General features: G+C 41.4%; 1 pseudogene; it reads right to left on the reverse strand.

The window, feature by feature from the left end:
* Positions 1–12,440: 12,440 nt before the first annotated feature.
* LOC107977899 lies at positions 12,441–13,789 on the reverse strand (annotated as a pseudogene).
* Between the last annotated feature and the right edge of the window lie 2,995 nt (positions 13,790–16,784).

A 16,784-nucleotide genomic window follows, 5' to 3' on the forward strand; every position in this document is an offset into this window, starting at 1 on the left:
TAGTCTGTTGAAGATGCAGGTATTCTTTTAGTGGGTCTGATAGACCTTGGGGGATGTTTTTCTGCTATGGTTTGGCCACTGCTGGTTCATGGGCTAAGATTTGGGTCAACTACCTCTCAATGTATGTATGGTCTTTAATGAGAGTCCATTTCAATTTATTTATGTAGACATTAAACTTTGTGAGAGGCTTAATACCACAACAGAGCAAGAATGAAGAAAGCTTGCAACAGGAAATTGATGGCCTGAGGAAGCGAATTGAGCAGGCTCGGGAGGAGGAAGAAGAGAAGTAGAAGAAAGAGGAAACGTGCCTGTGCCCCTGAGATGGAAGTTGCCAAGGAGTTAACTAAGTGGTATCTCATAGGAGCAAACTTTTATAGCGGGTCCTAGACTCAATAATTTAAAGTCTGCCATTTCTACTTGAAAGTCTGCCATTTCTACTTGCTTTCCATTTTGTACCCCTAGTTCTCATGAATGTAAATAAATTTATTCTGCATTGTAATTATGTGTAAAGGGGTTACTGTACTGGAGTTAGGTCTGCTGCTGTTTGGCTGGTGAGGAATTTCTGGGGGTTATATTATATACATTTTAAAAGTTATATCCCATCATATCCTATGGTTCCCAAACACTCAGTAACAGTGAAGAATACTGAAACATTTGGAAGAAGAGAGATATGGAGGATGGACACAATTTCTTATTTGAAATTCTGAAAGAATAAAAAATTGGATAAATTCAAGCACAAGAGTGTAGTAGGATAAGTAGTAAAACTTAATCTCAATGCTCTGCCCATATTTTAAGCTCAGAAAGTAGGCTTTCTCTGCACATTAAGTCAAGTGTTAAAAGGAGTTTTCATGCAGAATTTGTGACCCTCGCCTGAAGGGCATAACATTAATGGCTAATGCTGTCAGCTGCTTTCTCAAGGCAGCAGTAGATGTGGTTGTGTTCTTCAGTGGTAATGGACTCTCTGCACTCTGGTGCATACTGCAATAATTATTTTCAGGAGCAAAAGAAGATGTAAACTAAGATCAGACTTTTCAAGGCTAATCTGGGCAGTGCAGGATAGACATCAAGGTCTGACTTGGGCAGTACAGGGCACATCTCTCAGGGATGACATGGGTAGTATAGATAGACTTCTCTGAACTGTTGTGGATAGTGCAGGATAGACCTCTTAGGGCTGATGTGGCTGGAACCACCTGAGAACAAATAGAACCCTCTTTAGGATTGTGACCCAGCTACAACGTTTATCAGCCCCATGCCTGGTGTGAACTTTAACCTCCTTATTGCTTCAGTTTAATCTATAAAATGAACCTATATTCCATAAGATATAAATTACCATGTGAAATGTCCAGACACATACCATACCAAGTTATGTATCCTGTTTATATACTGCTACTTAAACACATGGAGGGAGCCGGTATCTAAAATATTTCTAGTAAGGAAGCAGCACAGGCAAACTGGGGGACTATCGTAAGAAAAGGGCAAATTTTGTTTGAACAAGAAGACATGAGTATAAGAATGGCCATATGTGCCTTTAAATAACTTTGAAAGAATCAATATTCAAACTCTCAATCAAGCATTCTAGATGTCATCTCAGATTCTCAACTTGGGCTAATAGGAAGAGCCTGTCTCAAAATAAGAGGCAGGGGAAGACGAGATTTTTCTTTTCTTTTTTTTTCTTTCCTTTTTTTGTACTATCTAGTACTTTAAAACAATACATCTCAACAAACATTAGTTTTTTAAATCATTTATTTATGACCCAGAGTCTCATGCAATCCAGGATGGCCTCCAACTTTTGTAGTCAAATGAGCTTGAACTGATTCTCTAGCTGTCTCTATAAGGGCTTATGACATTACTTCCAGTTTTATGCACTGCAGTGGATGAAACCCAGTGGGTACTAAGCAAGCAAGCAAGCACTGTACCACTGTACCAGCTATATCACATCCCCAGGGTCCTCAGCTCCATTAAGCCTTGGGTATGATGGATAGCTCACTGCTTTTTGGGGAGGAGATTCCTTTGCAATGCTGGGCCCCTGATACAGTAAGGGCACCTTCTGTACTTGTGGCAAACAAAAACTTTTCCAGACACTGTGAAATGCCACTTAAAAGATATCACTTTACAGTTTGAAACAAACTCTGTGTTTCAGCTGTGAAATAAATACCCATTTGAAAATGTATCATGGGCTGCAGAGATGATTGAGTTCCTCGGTCCCTCTTCTCCGAACTCTACTGCATTCCCAGTGTCTGCAGTACAGTGTCTGTTGAACAGCTCCAGGGAGACATGACATGCTCCGAAAGCAAGGGGGAGACTGAACAGCACAGGGTCAGAGACCAGGGAAAGCCAGACAGTTTGGGCTTGAGTTTATAAAGGAAACAGAGGAGCCTAGGCAGGAATATAGAGTAAAAACCTCCTGTTCTGCTGCCAAGCTGCAAAAGAAAACTGGAAAGCAGTGAGAACCTCTACAGTCAGTGAGCAATCAAACAAAAACAAATCCCAGTTCCCACCTTAGTGAGATGAGAGACAGCTTATTCCAGAGACAAATCTGAGCGTTTATGGACCAGAGAGACAGACTTAGCTCATCCTAAGTCTTATGTTTGAATGTAGTAACAGTTTCATGAAACATTTGTGATAAAAGAACAGAGAAAGGTATTATCAATGCACTTTGCCAATGCCCTGGTGGCTACGTCATGTAGATCAGCAATCGTGAACCAGGAAAACTTGGTTTAGAGGTCCCAGATACTAGACTTTTTAAGTCAGTGGAGAGTAACCGTCTGTACGTTCCAGCAGGATTTACGGAAGTCACGAGGATGTAAGGTCTCACACATAGAGGTGGGCAATAAGTAACATCTAGGTGCTGTGTGCCCTTCACAGCTCCAGTCTTTGCTGTAACGAGGTCAGCCAGGGAATGAAGAGGAACAAACACACAGATACCTGGACACATGAACAGAAAAACTGGAGTCTGATGAGAAGTCTTATTACTGGAAGCTCAGCTTGTTTATTATATACAGATCAAGGAGATAAATTTAGCTAATCATAGTAGTAGCAATTTCTATCGAGGAGCAATCTTGAGGCTGTAAACATCCACATCGGATAAAACTTTGGTGGACATTTTCAGCACACACTGTCAACATTCACACTCAGACCTAAGAAAGGTTTTGTTATCACTCTTGACCTCACCTAGGAAAGGCTTTGCCACTGCCGTAGGCCTGAGATATTGGGGTTCTTGATATGGCCATGACCATGTCAGGGCTTCATTTGCTTCCCACACTTGGGGGACTAAAATGGCCTCAGATACTTTGAGTCTGAATCTGCAACATTCCAGCTCTCCAAAATCATTGAACTTTGAACTGCCAATAAGCTTTCTAGAATTTTTAAACAAATTTTATTTATTTATTGTGTATACATTGTTTCTGCCTGCACACGAGCAGAGGGCACCAGATCTCATTATAGATGGTTGTAGCCACCATGAAGTGCTGAGAATTTAACTCAGGACCTCTAGAAGAGCAACTAGTGCTCTTAACCTCCGAGCCATTGATCCAGCCCTCCTCCTAGAATGTTTAATATAGGTGCAGCTCCCCTCCTCTTCAGAAACTTCAGTTAACAAACCACAGACAACTCAGCCATCACTTTGAAGAAATAGTTTAGGTGTGAATCCTGAGTCATGACATTCAGCAGGCAGACCTGGGAGATAGAGCCAGTACCCTATGTCCCTCCCCCCCCACCTCCCTGACTGGTGCAGGATGGGGACACGCCGAGAGACGATTTTACATCCCAGTCCTCCTGCATAGCCAGTGACAGGCCTGGCACTTTTACAACTCTAATGCCCAAAGCATACTGCTTGCCAAGAAGCACTGGGGATATAGGAGGAGGGACAGGACATAAATTGGGACCCACAGAAACAAATATATTTTGTAGGGAGTGTGGACCACGAGTTTCTCATGGCAGGGAGGCCAGCAGGTGTTAATCTGCAGTGGGAACAGGGGAACAGTCTGAACTTGGGTAAGAGGTGGAAACTCAGGATGAATATGTTTTCTCAGTAGAAAACAAGTCCAGATCATTGCAGCTCCTAAAAGGGAAATCATCAGTGGAGCTGGGGACAAGGGGACATCTCCAGATGTGGGCTAGGGTTGGTTTTCCTCAGCTGGAGAGAAAAGCCTAGGAATTCAATCAAGCTGAGGAGATAGACTGAGCATGCAGGGCCAACAACCCAGCACATCACCCTCTGGCTTCTTTGCATGCCAGAAGCTCCTGCAGCTATGCCACCTGTAGAGGAAGCTACTGGGAACATTCCTGGGTGCCTGGGGAATCCATACTGACTGGGAAGGGAGAACTATTGGCTGGAGTCACGTGGCTTTTCGTTTTGATGTTTTCTTTGGAGTTTGACTTGGTTTGGTTTTATAGTTGTTCTTCTCTGCATTTATTTTGCTGTTTTCTCCCTTGTTACCATTTTCACTCTTTGCTCCTATTTGCTCCTATTTGCTCATTTGTTTTGGGAGGCCTGAGTGTTCTGGGACTCAAAGAATGAAGGCAAGCTGGGTGTGTAACTAAGGGTTTCTATTGCTGTGAAGGGACCCCATGACCACAGCAACTCTTTTAAGCAAAACATTTCATTGAGTTGGCAGTTTACAGGTTCAGTCCATTATCATCAGCACAGGGAGCATGGCATCATGCAGGCCGACGAGGTGCTGGAAGAAGAGCTGAGAGGGCAGCATCTGGCAGGCAACAGGAAGGAGATAGACACGCTGGGCAGCATCCTGAGCACAGGAAACCTCAAAGCCCACCCCTACAGTGACTCCCTTCCTCCAGCAATGCCATGCCCACGGCAACAAACACATACTTCCTAATAATGCCGCTATCACATTGGGAAGAGTGCCACATGCCTTTAATGCCAGCACTCGGGAGGCAAAAGCAAACAGATCTCTGAGTTCGAGGCCAGCTCTACAGATCAAGTTCCAGGATGTGTGAGCCACAAAGAGAAACCCTGTTTCAAAAATCAAAATAAAAGAAGAAGGAGGAGGAGGAAGAGGAAGAGAAAAAGAAAAAGAAGTGGTATCTCCAGTGCAATCTGTGTAAAAACATCTCAAAATGGACCAAAGACCTTAATATAAGACTTAATGTAATGAAACTTTGAAAGCTTTAGAGAAAATACTTTAAGGTGTAGGCATAGGCAAGGACTTTGGAAAATGAGTCCAGTAGGTCAAGACATAACACCAAGAATGGACAAAGGGATGGCATCTAACCCAAGCCCTCTACACTGCCAGGGGAGTAATTCTCAGAGAGAAAAAGGCACCCAACTGCATGGGAGAATCAGCTCTTCCAGCTATTTACCTGGCAAGAGATTGATATGAAAACAACATATGTAACCTAAACAAAAACACCATACAAATAAATCACCTAGTTAATGAATAGAAAAGTGACTTAAGTTGATCCTCCCTAAAATAAGTATAAATAAATAATAAATTAATTAACTAAATGCTCTTAATATTGGGCCAATATAAATGAAAGTCATAGCAAGATCCTACCTCACTCCAATAAGCAGAGTTAAGAAAATGCCAAATGTTGGTACTAAAAGCAGACACAGACCTGTGAACCAGAGGGTCAGATTTTTAAAAAAGATTTATTGATTATATTCTGCCTGCATGTATGCCTACAGGCCAGAAGAGGGAACCAGATCTTAGTATAGATAGTTGTTAGCCACCTTGTAGTGGCTGGGGAATTGAGGACCTTTGGAAGAGCAGGCAGTGCCCTTAACTGTTGTTCCATCTCTCCAGAAGGTCAGAATTAAGTTCTTACCTGCTCCATCTTCAACCTAGGAATGGGTGTAGAGCACACTCACCCTCTTCTCCAGACAGCTCAGGTCTCTGAAACTATGAGATACAGGTACAACTTACCATAGCTTGAGCCTTGATAACCAAGAGACTGCCCTACTATTCACCTTCCAATCTTGAACAAAATAACTTTTCCATCCTACAACTGAAAGATATTGTCCTACAACTGCCATGTCACCAGGTAAACCACAGTGAGAAGAGAGACTTGTTTCAGTATGCTTCACTACCAGGTGTGACATGGGCCTTCGTGGGCCCCTAGGACGCTACAAGTGCTGTATCTGTATGATTAAAGTGAGACCTACCTCCTTGTTAGCCTAAGTGGCCAGGGGGCTGCCTCCGCCAACTCTGTCTCCAAACTCAGACATACAAAACAGTGTAAGTCCCAGACACTGTGGCTTAAGCAAGGTAGTAAGCATAAGACTTTGTCCTGGACCTCAGTGGCAAGGTCCTAATGGCTCCCACCCACACATCTGCAGGCTTGCACCGACTCTACATGACTTTCAGTACCAAGAGAAGGTAGCCAGCCCAATCTATTCATTATCTAGTCTAGCTAGAACCATTTGAAGTAGTTCCAATGGCCTTGGACCTGGAAGTCCCCTCAGCAGTGAGTAGTCAAGAGTGGTGCAAGCCTTGACCAAACCCCAGGATTCAGCAGGTCCAAAAGACCATGGCCTCTGGTTGTGATGTACTTTGGTAGAGCATTAGTAGCCAAAGTTGAACTACTCGCAAAAACGCCAATGAAACTGAAGTAGAATCTTCCAGTGTCTGACCACAGCTAGTAACTGGATGAAGTATCTTGGCCTAGCTGTCCATAACGAAAGAAATATGGGGGCAGGATACTCAGTTCATTTCATTGTATGAACATTCATACCAATAGAAGTCTATGAAGTGTTAAACTGAAGTGATTGGGGATGTTGCTAAAATTGCTTCCATAGGGGAGATGTAAAAGCATCTATCCCCTCCCATAAAGGCCCAATAACTAATCCTGGTATGAGTCCACCAAAGCTCATTCAGGAGACCAATGAGTCTATTGATAGACCAATGAGTCTAAAGATAGAATTACTTACAAGAGGAATGGGCAATGGGGTACAGGCAGGAGCATGAACAGCTGTAAAGCAGCCACATCAGAAAGGCTACACCCAGCATGGATGATAACTTCCTAGCACCTTTCTGAATGGAGTCTCCTCCCCTAGTCCTTCCCCATCTATACACTCTATCTCCTAACCAAGGCCACATGAAATTAGAAATAACTGGAGAGGAGGAGTGGCTGGATACTTCAGTGAGGGTTCCATGAGCCTCTCTGATACCTCTCTCCATGAGGGAACATGAACAACCAGCAAGCCTAGCTGGGGAATCTTGTGTAAATGCGCACAGCTGAACTCCTGATGGTAGTCTCTTGGCTCAGAAGACAGTCCTATACAACAGGAGATAAGTGTGTTAATATCTAGGGTTTACCTGGAAACATATGAATTAGTGCATTAAGGAATGATAAAGATAGAGTATATATTAAAATCATATAATCAATCCTGTTTTTTTCCAAGTACTTTATATGATTTAACTTTGTTGTATAGGTAAATATTTCATGATAAAATGGTGGTAATGATTCACCTTTGGTGCACATGTTACTCTCACAGTTATTGGTGTTTTAATTTTATTTACAAAGTTTTACCTGGTGAAATTTCAGGGTTTTGTATTTAGAATTATTAGACTTTTCCCTTTTGATATTTTTAGATTTAATTAGAAACAAGCTTCTTTTAAATGTAAATCCCAGTTCCCTCTCCATCCCCTCCTCCTTTGTGCTCCCAACCCCCATCCCAAACCCTTTCTGCTCACCAGGGAGGGTGAGGCCTTCCCTGGGGGATCTTCAAAGTCTGTCATATCATTTGGAGCAGGGCCTAGACCCTCCTCTGTGTCTAGGCTGAGAGAGTATCACTCTATGTGGAGAGGGCTCCCAAAGTCCATTCATATACTAGGGATAAATACTGACCCACTATCAAAGGCCATATAGATTGCCCAGACCTCCAAACTGACATCCTCGATCAGGGGGTCTGGAACAGTCCTATGCTGTTTTCCCAGCTATCAATCTGGAGTCCATGAGCATCCCCTTGTTCAGGTTAGCTGTCCCGGTGGCTTTCTCTGGTCTGGTGCTGACCCCTTTGCTCATGACTCCTCCCTTTCTGCTACTGGATTCCAGAGTTCAGCTCAGTGTTTAGCTGCGGGTGTCTGCCTCTGCTTCCATCAGATACTGGATGAGGGCTCTAGGATGGCATATAAGGTAGTCATCAACCTCATTATTGGAGAAGGGCATTTAAGGTGGCCTCTCAACCACTGCTTAGATTCTTAGTTGGGGTCAAACTTGTAGGTCTCTGGACATTTCCCTAGTGCCAGAATTCTCTTTCAACCTATAATGGTTCCCTCTATTGTAGTATCGCTTTGCTTGCTCTCATCAATTCTTCACCTGAATAACTCTTCCTACTCTTTCATGTCCTCCTCTGCCCTCCTGTTTCCCCCTCTCTTTCTTCTAGCTCCCTCTCGCCTCCACCCACGATGCCAATAAGCTCAGGATATCTTGTCCCTTTCCCCTTCTCTTGGGGACCATGCATGTCTCTCTTAGGGTCCTCCTTGTTTCCTAGCTTCTCTTGTGGTGTGGATTGTAGGTTGCTATTCATTGCTCTAGATCTAAAATCCATATATGAGTGAGTACATACCATTTTTGTCTTTTTGTGACTGGGTTACCTCCTCTTGATTTTTTTATGTTATGGAAAAGACATTACCCACCTATCAGCCACTTACCAGTTTTATCAATCTTTATGGTCCTACTTATATAAATTTGGAATTTATTTTGGATATGACTATAATGATGATTCTAAAGTACATTCATTTATTCATTAAGTTATTCTCAAGTCATTTACCCAGAAAGGTTAAGATAACAAGGACACATCAAAATAAATGGTGTATTGAACTCAAAAGCAACATGATTCATTGTGCAACTTTCTGATACTCATCCATAAATCAGGAATCCACACCATCAAAGTCCATGTCTCATTTGTATGTGCTTTACAAGTTTTCTGGGGGAATTATCAAGGCCATAATGTTGCTAAGCATAGAGGTTATCCTACAAGAGACTTTCCCAGCATAACCTAGAATGCTCAGTGCTGTGCTAAATGCCACTGGTTTGAACTGCAGGGAAGCTGAGAATTGTCTTATTCCTGAGAAGGGTGAATTTAAAAACATGAGTGTTTCCTGAGTAGTCAGCTTGTCTATACTTCCTTCACTGTTGATAGTTTTTACATTGATTGTTTTTATTGTTGTTGTTGGTGGTGGTAGTGGTGGTGGTGGTGGTGGTGGTGGTGTGTGTGTGTGTGTGTGTGTGTGTGTGTGTGTGTGTGTGTGTGTGTGTAGTCATTTTCTAAGGGATATGTTCCTCTCGTGGAAGTATACAGAGCTTTAATGTGTATCTCCACATCTTCTTCTCTATGGATAATTCCAGGTGAACACCCCTGAAATTGCATATTTTCCCCAGCATCGGGTTCTCTTCCAGTCAATACCTTCCACATGAATAAACATCATTCTCACTTCTACCTTGTAGATACTTTGTCTGGTTGTGGCTTTCGATCTGTTCCTTGCTGTGAGGGGTATTGAGCCTATGCATTTTGACCTAATTTTGAAAATCTACAACATAATTCTACAATGTGCAGAATCTTGCCTCTGTCTTATTTTTTCCTCATTTTTATTCAGCACATCTCTTTGAATAAAGGCATCACACTGTATTTGCCGTTTTTGATAAAGGATTGGGTTATTTCCAAGTGTGACCTATTACAGAAAAAGCTGCTATGTACACTCTTGCACATTTTTCATATCTATGTCCTCATTTTCATGGACTATATTCCCAAATGGTAAGAATTCTGGGATGTTTGGTTTAAGTCACTGATAAATGCAGTCCTAGGACAGTTCTACAAATTTATATTCCCATAAGAAATGGAAGGTTTTTAGTTACTGCTAACACAGTATATTCATCTACTCTTTGGTAAATTTTAATATTACTATAAAATTAAACATTTAGGGCCAGGTGTTGGTGGAGCACACCTTTAATCCTAGCATTCAGGAGCAGAAGCAGGTGGATCTCTCTGAGTTCGAGGCCATCCTGTGCCAGGATAAGCTCCAAAGCTACACAGAGAAACCCTGTCTTGAACTGGTCTACATTTCTACCCAGAACTCTTTCATGTTTTGTGAGCCTCACAATTACTGTATAATGGGATTCTATCTCATCATACCAGAACCAGACAGGTCAATCTAAGATCATATTAAAACCACACATCATGATTTTGTTCTAGCAATCCACAAAACCTCAACTGTCTTCTCTCCTGACTAATACAGACAACTGACGAAAATATAACTTTGTTCTCATCCTAGCCTGCTCTCTGTGTGGATAAGATAATAGGTGCTCACACCAGTAACCACCAACAATACTGTGGATCAAAACAACAATGACATAATGTCTCATGCCTGTTAGAATCTATCACCAGATAAAAATAGTCCAGGCTAACAAGAATGCAGAGACAGGGACACTTACAAATAGTTGTTTGTGGGGAGTGGTTGAAGTCCCAGGTGAATGTATATTGTTGACATAAGCATGGCCATGTCTAAGACCATAGTGCCTCAGATCCATTGTAAAGGCAAGGCCTTCCCCTGGTTCAAGCACAGATACTGACTATATATGCAGAAAGTATCAACTACAGCTTCCATGACTACAGCCCAGCACTGCCACCTACACAACCCCACTACCAAGGTTAGCTAACCCACCTCCTCATTCAGTAGTATATAATACACCTGACTCTTTCTTCAGGGATACAGAATAATTGACCTGAGCTTTCAGGCTGCTATTGCATCTTCATCAGAGCTCACTGCTCAGCTGATCCCAGGTTTTCCTTGAGTGTGTGTCATTTCTTCATTCCCCTTTGCTCCAGTCAGCTCAATCCTCTTGCCATGCAGGTTGCTGCAGAAGACAGAAATGCAATTTAGCACAATTATGGAAACCAGTATAAAGGTTTCTACAAAAATTGAAAGCAAACTACCATGACACCCTACAATCCCACTATGAGGTTACATGTCCAAAAGAAATGAAATAAGCATATCAAGAAGACACATGTATATCCATATTTACATCGATACTATTTGCAATAGGCAGGATGTGGTATCAGCTGTGGTATTCATCAATTGATAAATGGAAGAATAAGTGTGGTATATATATGCACAATGGAATATTATTCACAAAAGTCTTATCCTTTATGGCACTGAAGATATAAGAAGGAGGCATTATGTCAGGGAAATAAATCAGGTAAGAAGGGCAAATAACACATGCTTTCACTCATTTGTGAAAGTCAGGTAAATTGAGTACATAGACATACAGACCACAACGAGGTCAGGCGAGTTTAACAAGGGGATGTGAGAGAGATGGCAGAGAAAGAATGGACAGTGCGTACCAAAATACAGTCAGTGAGGAGGTAGTAGTCTTATGATAGTAGCAAAACTATAGCCCACAATTAAGTATATATCTTGAAATAACTACAGGAGACTGGTTTAAAGGGCTCTAACGTAAAAATGATAATATTTGAGGCGTGAGAAATACTAATTACCCTGATTTGACAACAAGTTATATTAAATATATCAAAGTACTATTATTCTATACCCCATGGTTAAGTACAAAATACTATATGATAATTATAATTTCAGCTGAAGTTTCAGTTGGGCATGTGATATCTAGCATTCCAGGAATAGCCATTTCAGTTAAAAGCATGTGTAACTTTCTTTAAAAGGATGCCAAATTACAGAATCCTACTTTTCACCAGTTTCCAATCCTCAGGCAAGTCCCATTTCCTTAAACTCTCCAAATCTACCTGGTAAACTTGAACAGGTTGAACAGGTTTAACCACCTATCTCTGCCTGCCATTCCCTACTGAGAGCACTCACTCTTCCAAGCTGTTAGAATAACAAACACAACTTATGCAGTTGCATGCTTCTCTCATGGCCTTGGGCTTGAGGACACTGACAACAGTTGGTAATAATGCAAAATGCAAGGGAAAAAGCAGGGCACATCCATATTTTTTTTATAGAGTGACATATGTATTTATATATACTCATAATACACAATGTATAAATGAAATCTTCATATAAGCATACAAATTCTCTCAACAGAAATAAATTATAAACAATACAACAAAAATTAAGCTCAATTTAGCATAGCCATTTGCTTTTTTAAATAACTAAAACAGATTTATACTTTAACAAGTTTTGGTCATTTGAACACAAACTATTCTGATTGGTGTGTATTTTTCTATAGCAATAAAACACACCCTGAGTTTCACTTCTCAATCTATGGTTTAATACATATCACACTAAGGAAATCAAGATGTTTAAAACAAAGAACCTTACATCTTGGTGTCTAGTTCATTGAAATCACTGAACAGTTCAGTTAGTTTATGTCACGGTGGGAGGACCTTTTATCTACTTTGATTTGGTTTATGTGAATCTGTTGAGAGAACACCTTTGCTCCAGCACAGACACCAAGATGAGGTGACATCAGAACTTGCAATACTTTGTACAGGAGTAGTCTCTCTTATGTCTCACTGTGTTCTACAGCTTCTGTATCATTACCTGAAATTTGCAGGCAGGCATTGAAGATACTTCATCTGTTACAATATTTTTTATTCCCAAGTTTGACAAGCCACCTCTGATTAAGCCACATGTAATTGCTAGATACTTGGATGCATGTTCTAAATACTGTTTTCCAGCAGCAGCTGAGTAAGTAGTCAAAATTTGTTGTCTTGAATGCCCTGATTTGTCCTTAGATTGCCAATTTGTCTCTTGAATACTGTAGTCCAAAAATCTTTACATATAAACTTCATGATGTCTAATTCATCCTTGAACCTTGCAGTATCTTTTGTAAACCTTTCTATCAATCCTTGTCCTGAAGGGACCAGCTCCCCATTTCGGCAGCCATAACAGCCTAGTACATGCTTGCCTGACCTTGCCTTGGTCACTAGGAGGTCAGATGCCTGCCTCATGGCAAGGAACCAATCAGAAGTTAGCTGGTAGTGCTATGCTTTATGGCTCTGGGTGTGCTTTATGGACAAGTGCACAGCAATCACCCTGGGAGGGCCTATGGGTCATAACAACCAGTTGACCAATCAACACAGGACAAGCCCTCCAAGCCTGGAAGCACACCAACTTGTGGCCTTCAACCTTATGGTCTGACCCTTTAAAAGCTTCTCTTTTTGGCTGGTTGGCATCTCATTTTCCCGCCATGCAGTGAGATCCTAGGTGGCCAGCTTGAAATAAAAAGAAACCTTTTGCTTTTGCATCAGAATGTTGACTCCTTGGATTAGTCTCTGGGCTCCGTGAACCTGGCACAGCAATTACAATGGGCAAAACATCAAATTTCCCTTGCTTACCCTTCTAAAATGAAGGTTAATAGATAGACAAGAAAGAAGAAGGAAGGAAACATGGTCACTAGAGCTTAAAAGGGAGCTCTGAGAGTCCTGACAATGAAAGGATGGATAGTGTGTACCAAAATACAGTCAGAGGAGAGGAAGTAGTTCTATTGTACTAGGACAGAAGCAAAACTATATCGTACAATTAGTTATATATAATAACTAGTCAACAATAGTTTAAAGGGTCCTAACATAAAAATACATTAACATGAATTTTAAGACTGGGTAACTATAAGTGAACAGAACTACTATATTGTATTGTTAAGTTTCAAATCCTGGACAAACAGCTAAGGTATCTATTTAACATATCAAAGCTAGACTTGGCCTCCAGGTTCTCCCAACATCCACCAGTCCGTACCTATTACAGGTTATATGTACCTCACACATCCTGCCCTCTACCCTGAACTCTCCAGCCTGGGGGTAAGTCTGACCTCCGCCCCCTCCTGCCCCAGGCTCTTCCCTGTATAATCCAGACATTTTGGTTACTGCTCCTTAAGGGCCTTTGGCTTCCTGGCTGCTGCACCTGGTTTCCCTCTCTCCCACGGCCCTTCCCCTCCCCATCTCCTCACATTGCCCAGCTCAGTCTGGTCATGTCCACTCTGGACTTTCACAGATGTCCCTGCCTCCTCTGACTATGCTTTCCCACATATTTACAGTAAACTTTCTCCTCCACCATACCTAGGGGCTGTCATGTCCTTTCTTTTTTATTTCTTGTTTTCATTCTTTTGTAAGTATAAAACTACTATATATTATTGACAAAACCTCCCAAATACAAAAGTATTTTAAGTCAGATTTATGATACAAAATTAAACATAAAAGGAATTGTAGTAGCAGATGAAATCCAGTCCATACTGATAGACAAAATAAAAATCAGGAATGATATTTTCAGTAAGAGTGTAATTGTTATACAGCATTATGAAATTTTGGAGGTCAGATTTAAAAGTCATTTGGTAATTAACAATTATTTGTGATTTTAAAAGTAAAAAAAAGACAAACAGATATGATCATGCAAACCTGTTGCTGAATATTAACATGTGTTACATTTATTTATGCTGTGGAACATTTGTTTAGTGATGCAAAGATGTGTTGCATTCTTTCATGTTGCATTTGGTTAACTAGGTGAAGCTGTGTTACTTTGCCTGTCTAAAACACCTGGTTGGTCTAATAAAGAGCTGAACAGCAAATAGCTGGACAAAAGACAGGATAAGTGGGACTGGCAGGCAGAGAGAATTAATAGGAGGAGCAATCTGAGAGGAGAAGATCAAGGAGTGAGCCACCTAGCCACCCATCCAGACTGGCTGATCTTCCAGAGGTCCTGAGTTCAACCCCCAAATCCCCCCTCCCCCATTCCAACCAACAGAAGACACTTCCAAGCTCTAGCCCTCAGGGAGAAAACAGACTTGGGCTTCCTCTCTCTCCCATTGCTTTAGTTCTGTGTGTCTTGCTATGTGTAGGCCTTTTTCACCTTTACTGAAGCTTTGCTTTACCAGTTGACTCTGCCTGCTACGTCTGAGATTTTTTTTTTTCCTACTGATACCTCTTGTGCTGAGATTCTTTTTCTTTTAATTCTTTAGCCATCAGAGAAAACAAACCCAATCCACACCCACAGCTTGTGGATTCATTGTAGTTAATCGTCATCTACTCTAGCTCCGTTCCCTCTGCCGTTCATTCATGTCTCTCCTTACCCCTTCACTAAGAATAATGTTTTACTTTGGCTATAACCTGTAGCTTTATAATAGCATGGAGACCAATACACAGGCACATTTTATCATGTTGCTTTCTGTTTGCTAGCTATGCAACAGCACTAAATACAAGAGCATTCAGTAAGCAGAATATCCTGTATCTAATAAAGATTTATTTATTTATTTATTTAACAGCAAGTACGGCTTTATGCCAGAAGAGGGCATTAGATTCCATTAGAAATGGTTGTGAGCCACCATGTGGTTGCTGGGAATTGAACTCAGCAACCTCTGGAAGAACAGCCGCTGCTCTTAACCTCTGAGCCATCTCTTTAGCCGCTATGTTCTGTTTGTATCTTCTGAGTTGTCGTTACAAAGTAGCACGGACTGGGTGACTTAAACAACAGAAAGGTGTTTTCCTATAGTTGTGGAGCCTGGAAGTCCAAGATCAGGGTGCAGGCAGGATTTCTCCTGACGCGACTCTCCTTGGCGTGCATGTCTGATGTCCTACTTCTCTGTGTGCACACGATTCTGGTGTTTCTCATGGCATCTAAATTTCCCGTTTTTACCAGGACTCCAGCGAGGCTGGATTGTCCAATCCCCTTCCTTACAGCTCCTCTCTCAAATGCCACTCCATTCTGAGGACTGGACTGAATGTGAAAGTTCCAACATACTCACTCACCCGAGAGGACATAAGATGGCAAGTTAGTAATGCTACTATGGGGAAAATGATCTAAAGGAAGGGAAGGGAGGGAGGTATTTGAAGCTCCAAGCTAAGTCACTGCTGCTCAGGGTAGAATTCAGCTGCTGCTGTCTGCACAAAGGGTATTCTGTGGGTGTCATGCAAAATTACAATCATAAAATCAGTCACTTGAATAAAAATATCATAACTATAATTTTAATAAACAAGACGCTATAGTGAGAGTTAGATAAATGCGATTGTCAGGACTGCATTTTACTTTGTACCCTTTATGTCAACTCTGTTTTAGTTCTGGATCTATTGTTGAAGATGCTCAGGGTTCACCCCAGTTCGCTGGCTGATCCCCTGGTCTTTTGGTTTTCTGGGACATGCTTCAGTAAGCCCTCATATGAATAATAATCTTCTGAGTCTCTGAACGTGAGAACACACAAGCCTGCAACCTTGACACTTGAAGGACATTTTAGATGGACTTAAAATCTTTGGCTCAAGCTCCCTTCAATGTGGAATAGATGGTGTCTGTTTCTGGTGTTGACTCTGGCTATGCCAACTTGGCTTTTCTTTCCCACAGAATGACATAGTGTTCTTGCTGGCTGCCTAGTGACTAGAGTAAGCAAGATGACTTAGCTTATTATTAATAGGTCTAGCTTGTGTGTGAATAGACACAGCTCCTGGCTCCGGATACTAGTCTCAATGCTGATCAGTCTAGGACAGTTTACTCAGATTTTGGATGGATTGTTCAACATCGTCTTATGCATCTACCATTATTCATACGTCGGGGTCTTTTCCCCTTCAATTTAAACTTTCACTTATTCTGTTTTACAAGTATTTTTGCTTCTCTCATTTTCTTCACTTTTTCCATGAGAATAAAATCTGTCTCACTGAGCTTCCTGAAGCTTCCCATTTTCCCTGTGTACCTGATAATTTAATTTTTGCTTGTGAAATGATTGTTTCCTCCATCTCTCCCATAACTTTCACAAGCAACCATTTCACATTGTGTTTTTCTAGACCATTGTCTCCCTTTAATTGGCCATCCTAGTGGGTTTTGGCTGTGTTTCCTGAGGTCCTATTTATATTTTCATTATGTTCCTTCCTA

Source organism: Cricetulus griseus, chromosome 4 (assembly GCF_003668045.3).
Source record: "Cricetulus griseus strain 17A/GY chromosome 4, alternate assembly CriGri-PICRH-1.0, whole genome shotgun sequence".
NCBI classification, from domain to species: Eukaryota; Metazoa; Chordata; class Mammalia; order Rodentia; family Cricetidae; genus Cricetulus; species Cricetulus griseus.